The sequence below is a fragment of the Chelonoidis abingdonii genome, chromosome 22, assembly GCF_003597395.2.
Source record: "Chelonoidis abingdonii isolate Lonesome George chromosome 22, CheloAbing_2.0, whole genome shotgun sequence".
NCBI classification, from domain to species: Eukaryota; Metazoa; Chordata; order Testudines; family Testudinidae; genus Chelonoidis; species Chelonoidis abingdonii.
In genome coordinates this window covers 6,848,640-6,856,047 of record NC_133790.1, presented here as the reverse complement: position 1 = coordinate 6,856,047, position 7,408 = coordinate 6,848,640, and the positions used below count along the sequence as shown (strand labels likewise).

General features: G+C 41.6%; 1 protein-coding gene and 1 long non-coding RNA gene across 2 annotated transcripts in view; one reads left to right on the top strand and one right to left on the bottom strand.

Annotated features, from left to right (window-relative positions):
* The window catches only part of DIABLO (diablo IAP-binding mitochondrial protein), a 236,982-nt gene that overhangs the window by 107,688 nt on the left and 121,886 nt on the right, over positions 1-7,408 (bottom strand). The gene's annotated exons all lie outside the window — the stretch shown is intronic.
* Positions 1,023-3,522, top strand: LOC142045848 (uncharacterized). Its single transcript, XR_012654747.1, has 2 exons — positions 1,023-1,068; positions 2,893-3,522. It is a non-coding gene; the product is annotated as an uncharacterized LOC142045848 (long non-coding RNA).

Sequence of the window (7,408 nt, the reverse complement as noted above, 5' to 3'; positions counted from 1 at the left end):
GGGGGGTTGTTTTTTTTTAAAGCAAATGTCATTATTCTGATATTCTGGTCCTATGTATTGAGAAGAGAATATGTCAAAAGATAGAAAATACTTTTTCAGTAGATTCCAGTTAAAGACTTACGGTTAGTTAAAGCCTCAGCACCTAAACCACCTCCACGAGGGGCATAGCTCCCAGCGTTCGGAGCATGGTGCACCGTCTCCACTGGCACTTTACAGCGCTGAAACTTGCTGTGTTCAAGGGTTTGGTTTTTTGCACCCCTGAGCGAGAAAGTTGCAGCATTGTAAAGTGCCAGTGTAGACAAACCCTAAGATGTTCTGACTCTCAAGGCTGGTTAATTCCACCTGATGAAGTTCCCTGCACAGATTTCAGATAATAGACCAAGCCTTTCCATCATCACCTTTTATTTAGCACAACAAACTGATCACAAAGTTTGTGCCCTTTAAACAGGATTATTTTTTTTTTAAGCCTGGCTTTAGGTGACTGTCTATTGAACATGGTGCATGTCAAATTAGTAAAACTGAGTGCTTGATCACCAGCTGAAGAATGATTGATTGATTAAGTCTGGAAATGAAACTACCTCAACTTATCCTTTGAAGTTGTCTCCACATCCTTATCTGCTCTAGGGATGCTCAAGACACACAGATACAGTAGACTTCATTTTCAAGTCCAGCACCTTCACTGTCAGGAAATCCACTACTGTTGAGTATTATTTTTAACTCAGAAAATTAAACAGGAAAAAAATTGATGTTGTTTATGGAAAATGTCTGATGTTTGTGTTCTGCAGAGTCAGCAACACTAACCATGTTCCCAGAGTTGGGCAAACATGGCCTATGCAGATGAAAAAACAAGGAAGTCACCATGACAAAATTGTATTTTGATTTATTTGAGACTCCTGACTTGTGCCTGGGTGACTTGGAGGCTTAAGATGAGCTATTCAAGGCCTCAAGAGGCACTAAATTATATACTATTTTACAGCTTTACCAGTCTGCTAGAAAACCAGGATTTAATCACGTGAGGAAAGCCTGGACAAGGAAGTGCATCTTCCCCATAATTCTGAAAGTGTCCAGGTTTGTGCTGAGTCATATTTTCTCCAGGGAATGGATTCCAAATCAAACTTCTAATTTTGTCTCCTATCTTAAAGTGTGCTGCATCATTGCTTTGTGCTGGTTAAACAGCTGCCATGTTTCACATGAGGAAACCTGAAGGGGAGAGAAGTGATTGCTTTTCTTTCTTCTTGAACAGAACAGGCTTCTTCTAGCTTAGTTAAACTTATTTTTCAGTTGCATTGCAGTAATTTAAATCATTGCTCTTTTAAAAAACCATGTCAAATCAACCGCTTTACAGGGGAAAGAGTGAGAAGAACGCACATTCTGATATGCAGTTTAGTGGGTCATAAACTTTTACAAATCAATATGTTACCTATAAAGAGTGGAGCAGACTACAGCTGTCACGTGTCTTGTACTGTACACTTTATCTGAATGTCACCTTCTACCATGAGATTGATAGGGAACAGTACCTCTCAAGGTTGGTAAATGGACTGTAGATGCTTTCTTCAGTTGCCCTTTGCCTCAGCCCTCTAAATTTCAAGGTGTAATTGAAGTTAAAATTTTATTTATGCAGTTTTGTACTGCTCCTCCCCCTCCCCCCCATTTTAACAGGTTTATTAGACCTATTTAAGCAATATCCTTTAGTAAAAATAGCGCAGGATTTTGGACTGTATTTAGGATTTTCCTAGCCACAGCATGAGTCACTGGGAGTCATTAGGTACTGGGACAAAGGACTCTTCTCCCTTCTTTGATTGTGGGCTTGATTGGGTAGGAATGAACCTTCCATGTCCATTGACTTCAGTGAGAGTTTAGGGTGCACCTCCCTTTGCAGGATCAGGCCCCACTGCCTGAGAAAGTGGAAAGGGAAATGCATGCAGTAGAAAGTTCTGGTATAAGGAATTTGCAGAGGGCAGTGGGGAGGATTTAGTGCATTAATCAAAGTATAGTGATGTTAGAGAGCTCCATATGGAAGGTTTTACCTTGTAAACAGTGGAGTATAACTTGCTGACGGTTCAAACCCAGGAATTCACACTTAGAAATGGAGACATGTACCTACATTCTGTACACTACAAATGAACTCCATACTTACCAGGCCAAGTGCAGCATTTCCCTTAAAAATAATATAAGACAAAGCTCTGCTGTAGGTGCCTTAAGACATAATCTATGTTTCCCAGAGCAAATACTCTCTTGTAAGTAATTGTGCATTTGGCAGGATTCATTACCATCAGGCCTCAACCCTCTCTTGGGCAGAGGAAGTGCACCATAGCAGACTTAGGAAATAGTGGAAAAGCTGTGACTGTGTGAAAGAAATATTGAGAGGGGTTAGATGGTATTCATTGCATATTTTTTCTTTGTAAACAAAAATTGGTGGTTTTATCATTTTCCTTTTCTGTTCACTGGTTGCTTCGATCTCAGTGCCACTGACAGTCTTCTCAGAACTAAAAGACAAAGGTTCTAAAGTGTTTGAAAGCTGCGTAAGTGTACTACAGGTTTTTGTTTTCTTTCGGTCTGGGAAGAAAACCCTTAAAATTATTATAAAAATTAATTATAAAGACAAACAGTTGTCTCCAAGGAAATAAAATTGGCTCTTTGTATTCCAGTCAACAGAAACATCTTAACTTTTGAAATGCAGACTAGAGTTTTATGGTATTATCTGAGTTTCTAGGGAATTAAAATTTGGAAACTCTTAAGGAAAATATAGGCTTTCAGATATAATTTCTGGTAGGTTTGCTACTGGAAAGGCTTTGTGTTGAAGCAGGGACTCTGATCGCAGGACTTTCAATAACTCCTTTGGTGCTCAAAATGGAAGTTGTGTGATTATTTATTTTATTAAATATTTTTCAGAGTGGTTCATACGTGTTAAGGCCAGAAAGAGTCATTGTGATCATCTCCTCTGACTTCCTGTATAGTGCATACCATGGAACTCCCCAAAATAACTACTGGAGCACATCTTTTAGAAAAGCATCTAATCTAAAACACTCTTCAAGGATTCAGTGTATGATAGAAGTAAATGTTTAGTTACTGAGGGTCATTTAATCAGTAATGATCAGAAATGGGTTTGATCATTTAATAAGTAGTCTTCAGAACTTATTTAAACATGGAGGTAATGTGCTCAAGTCATTCAGATAGAAGACTGGGAACCAGGTCTCATGTGTTGTATTTCTGGCTCTGCTTATGACTTGCTATATGACCGTAGACAGTCATGTAACTGCTATCTGCCTCAGTTTCCCTATCTGTAAAATTATTATAATATTGGCTGATTCATAGGGGTGTTGTGAAACTGTTTTGCTCTACTTGGGCCTGCCAGCTATTTACAGGAAAGACATCCACTTCTTCATTCACATTTTCAGAGCAGCCAAAGCGCTCATTTTTAGCATTCATCAATGTAAATATAGCTAAGTGTTCATAGTTGTCTGCCCTTTGTTTGTGCTATATTGTATATCTCCAGGGTAATCAATAAATGTTCTTTTCTCATTCTGAGTCCATTTAATTCATAGTAGTAGTACAAATAGAGCTTGGCCGAGAATTTTGGCTGCATAGAAGAACGACGGGAGTTTAGAGATGTTATATAAGAAGGAGGCTGATTATGTGGATCTGATGAGGGTATTGATGAAAGATGACAGTTTATGGGCCTGAGTGACCAGGAGGATAGTAGTGGTGGTGGTCAGTGATAGAGAAAGCAGGAAAGGAGGGACTTGGGAGAGGGAAGATAAGTGCTCAAAGAAAAGATCTGATCTTTGAGTTCCAGTAAATGTTAACCTTTGTAGCTGATCAAACAAGACAAACCCACAAACACAAATTACTGCCTAGTAAAACCTCTCCAATGTTTTAATAATGATAATAAACATAATACTGAACACTTTTCAGAGGTGCTACTCTATACACAGCTTTTCACACCAGTTGTTTTGGGTTTTTTTGAAAAGTTTGCAGCAAACTGTGACAACCCAGCTTGCTGTATTTATTTATCAAAACTCTGACAGCTTGCCTCTTTCAACACCAGCAAAACACTCCCCAGAAGTCAGACCCCAAAGGATCCAGAAGGCTTAGCGAGAAGAGGCTTAGTTGAAGTACCAGGAGAAGGCACCCACTCCTGTGTTTAAATTGATTGTTATGTTTTAAAGAGTAATCCTCTTCGAAGTAAGAGATTGCTCTGCTTTGGGACTGCTGTGGGAAAAATGTAATGTCTGGCTACTACGGTGCTAATTCCTCAGTCGGAGATCTGCAGGTGGCAGAGGAAGGAGACGTGGAAATTCTAGAAAACTCTGTTTAGAACAAAGGGGGACCCTGTTACTCATAGAAAAGCTTGTATTTTCTGCCTGCTAGGCTCTGGGATCTTTACATTTGACAGAGCATTGTTGCCACAATGACCATCTCCTACTTAAGCTGTCAGAAACTGAATTTCTATGTGATGCATGACTCCTTTCTTAAAGAGAAATTGGTTACAAATGTTAGGATATGACTCCAGTTCAGCAAGTGTCTGTGCCAGTCAAGAAACCTGTTTTGCTGTGTAAGTACAAATGATCTCGCTGTTTGCATGCTCTTCTCTCCTTGCTGCATGTGCTGCTGGTGAGTTTATTCTCTTTATATAAATGTTTCATTTTGCAATTACAATTCTGTAATGCAATGGTCTGTCAAAGGAGGATTCGTATCTCCAATGATTTAATTCAGTAAGCATGTCGCTCTAGTATCAAAAAGAAGCAGAGCCTCAATGAGATTGTATTGTACATTTTAAACATCACACATTCTCGGAATTTTCTAAGACACAAATAGAAATGCAGAAGAGAAAATACTGGCAGAGGGGTCTATCGATTGGAACAGGAGCCTGGGAGCCAGAACAACTACTTTCTCTTTCTACCTCTGCTATGGACCCTATTACATTATTTTATTCAAGTCTTTTAGCCACTTTGTCTCCATTTCCTTTGTATAAAATGGGACAATAAAACCTTACTTCACAGAGGTTTTTGGATAAAAGGCACTGGAGAAATTCAAAGTCTCTCTCGTCTGGAGATAGCAAAGCATTTTGTAAATAAGCCCCATAACTCCCCTGTAAAGTAGAGAGATTTTGTTAACCCATTTATGGAAATCTGTATGTGGAAAATAGATTAAATGACAGAATCAGTAACATCAATCAGAACTGAGGCTTGGGATTCCAGAGTATTCTGAGCACTACCGCAGACTCTCAACTACACAAACCTGACTTTTGGTCCTATTGTTCCCTGACTGCCCCTCCAGAGACCCCTGTCCCTAATCACCTCCAGGACCCCACCCCCTACCCAATCCCCCTGCCCCCTGACTTCGACCCCCATCCGTCCCCCAGGCACTCACCAGCAGTGGCAGGAAGTGGAGCAGCCTGGCCCCAGTCCGCTCCACTCTGCAAGCTCCCAGCCACAGCTTTCCACAAGGAGATTGGGGAAAGGACGCCCTCCGCACTCACCTGCAGTTGGAAGTGGAGCGATGTGGCCCAAGCCCGCTCCACTCTGCCACCTCTCAGCCACGGTGCTCCGCTTTCTGCTGCAGGTGAGTGCAGGGAGGTTGGGGAAAGGACGCCCCCCATACTTACCTGTGGCAGGAAGCGGAGTGCCACGGCTGGGAGCTGGCAGAGTGGACCAGGCTGGGGCTGGGCTACTCTGCTTCTGCTGCTGCTGGTGAGTGTGGGGGGGATCCCTTTCCCCAAGCCCTCTCCCCTGAGCGATACAGCTGGGGAAGCAAAGCGGGCTGCTCCTGGCCCCCCACTAATCCCCTGGGCCACTCTGGGACTGCAGGCCCCCCAAAAGTGCCCTCCCAGAGCTCCTGCAGAGACCCGAGGGGGAGGCCTCTGACCGCCCCCGAGACCTTCTGCCCCTTATTGAACACCTCTGCTGGGCCAGGCCGGGGCTCCCTTAACATGCTGCTCAGAGCAGCGTGTCAGAGCTTTACCACATTGTATGCAAACCCGCATTATATCGGGTCGCGTTATATCGGGACAGAGGTGTATATACACATAAACATAATTAGTTGGGATGTCAAGCTATGCCCATTTGATATGAAACGCCTCTCTTGGTTGATAAATTATAATGAGACAAGGTAGTTGATACAGTTGAATGTTAATTTTAGAAAATCTGGGTTTTTTTTAGACAATAATTAGAAATAGAAGTGTGCTGTTTTTAAACATGATCACTATTGATGAACATAGAGCCTCTCATATCCCTATTCAGTGGTGTTTGGCATCGTTTTTTAAAATGGGTGCTGTATAATAATTATTATGTAATTACTATTAGAGGTGTTGTCTGAACTTAAGACTTGTGCCAGGAACTCCTGAATTCTAATTTTGGGTCTGATGCTGATCTTGGGGCAAATAATTTCACATTTTTGCCTCAGTTTCCCTAGTGATAAACACCTTCTAGCGAAGATATGAGAATTGCTTACTTAATGTTTAAGAGCTTTAAAGTTTTAAAATGCTGTATAGTGATTAGTATTGTTAGTGAAACAAAAATACTTAGTGAGGCCCTCCGTAGTGTGCCTCTGCCTGTTTTTTTTCTGATAACCATTTAAATTATTCAGGATAGGATAATAATACTTGGCACTTGTGAAGCACACTTCTGAGAATCTTGAGTGTTTTACAAGCTTTAATTAATGTTCACATCTCTCCCGGGGAGGAGGATAAAGTGTAAATGTTAGGAAACTGAGACACAGAGCAGTGAAGTGACTTGCCTGTGGTTACTTGGAGGGTTGGGGGCAGATACAGAAATGGAATCTGGATCTTCTACTTCCCAGTTGTGTGCTCTCCACAGCATTAGGCACTGCACTAACACAATAAGAGAGAGTCCCACAGCTTCCTGATCTGTCCCCAATGGTTGGGTGAAACACTTCTTGCTTGAATAAAATTAAACAGTCTGAATGGCTGCATTTTTTAACTTTATTGGCGTCTTTTCTTCTCTGAAATTGTTCTGTTTGGAAGTATCTTGCTGCATGCTGGGAGAAATTCAGCGTATGGGGTCTGAATTGCTCTTGGTGTTTATCTGCAGTTTATACACCACCAGAGCAAACAAAGCATAACTTTACAGTGAAGCAAATACATGCTCTGTGTGCTGCTGTCTCTAGTTGCAGATAAAGCAAAGAGTGAAAGGTTTCCCATGCATACTGGCAAATAAGCAGAAAAATTGAGGCCCAAATTGCAAGAATGCTTTTTGGGAGATCTTGTATCGGGTAGTTAAGAGGAAGAAGAAGGGCGCCACAGTTCCATTTCAGTTCAAGGAGCCAGGTCTCCAGGCTCAGGCCAGGTCTACACTGCGACTTTAAATCGGTTTAATGGCCGATATACCGATTTAACGCTGTATCCGTTCACATGACGTCGTCATTAATATCGATTTTACCGCCTCCT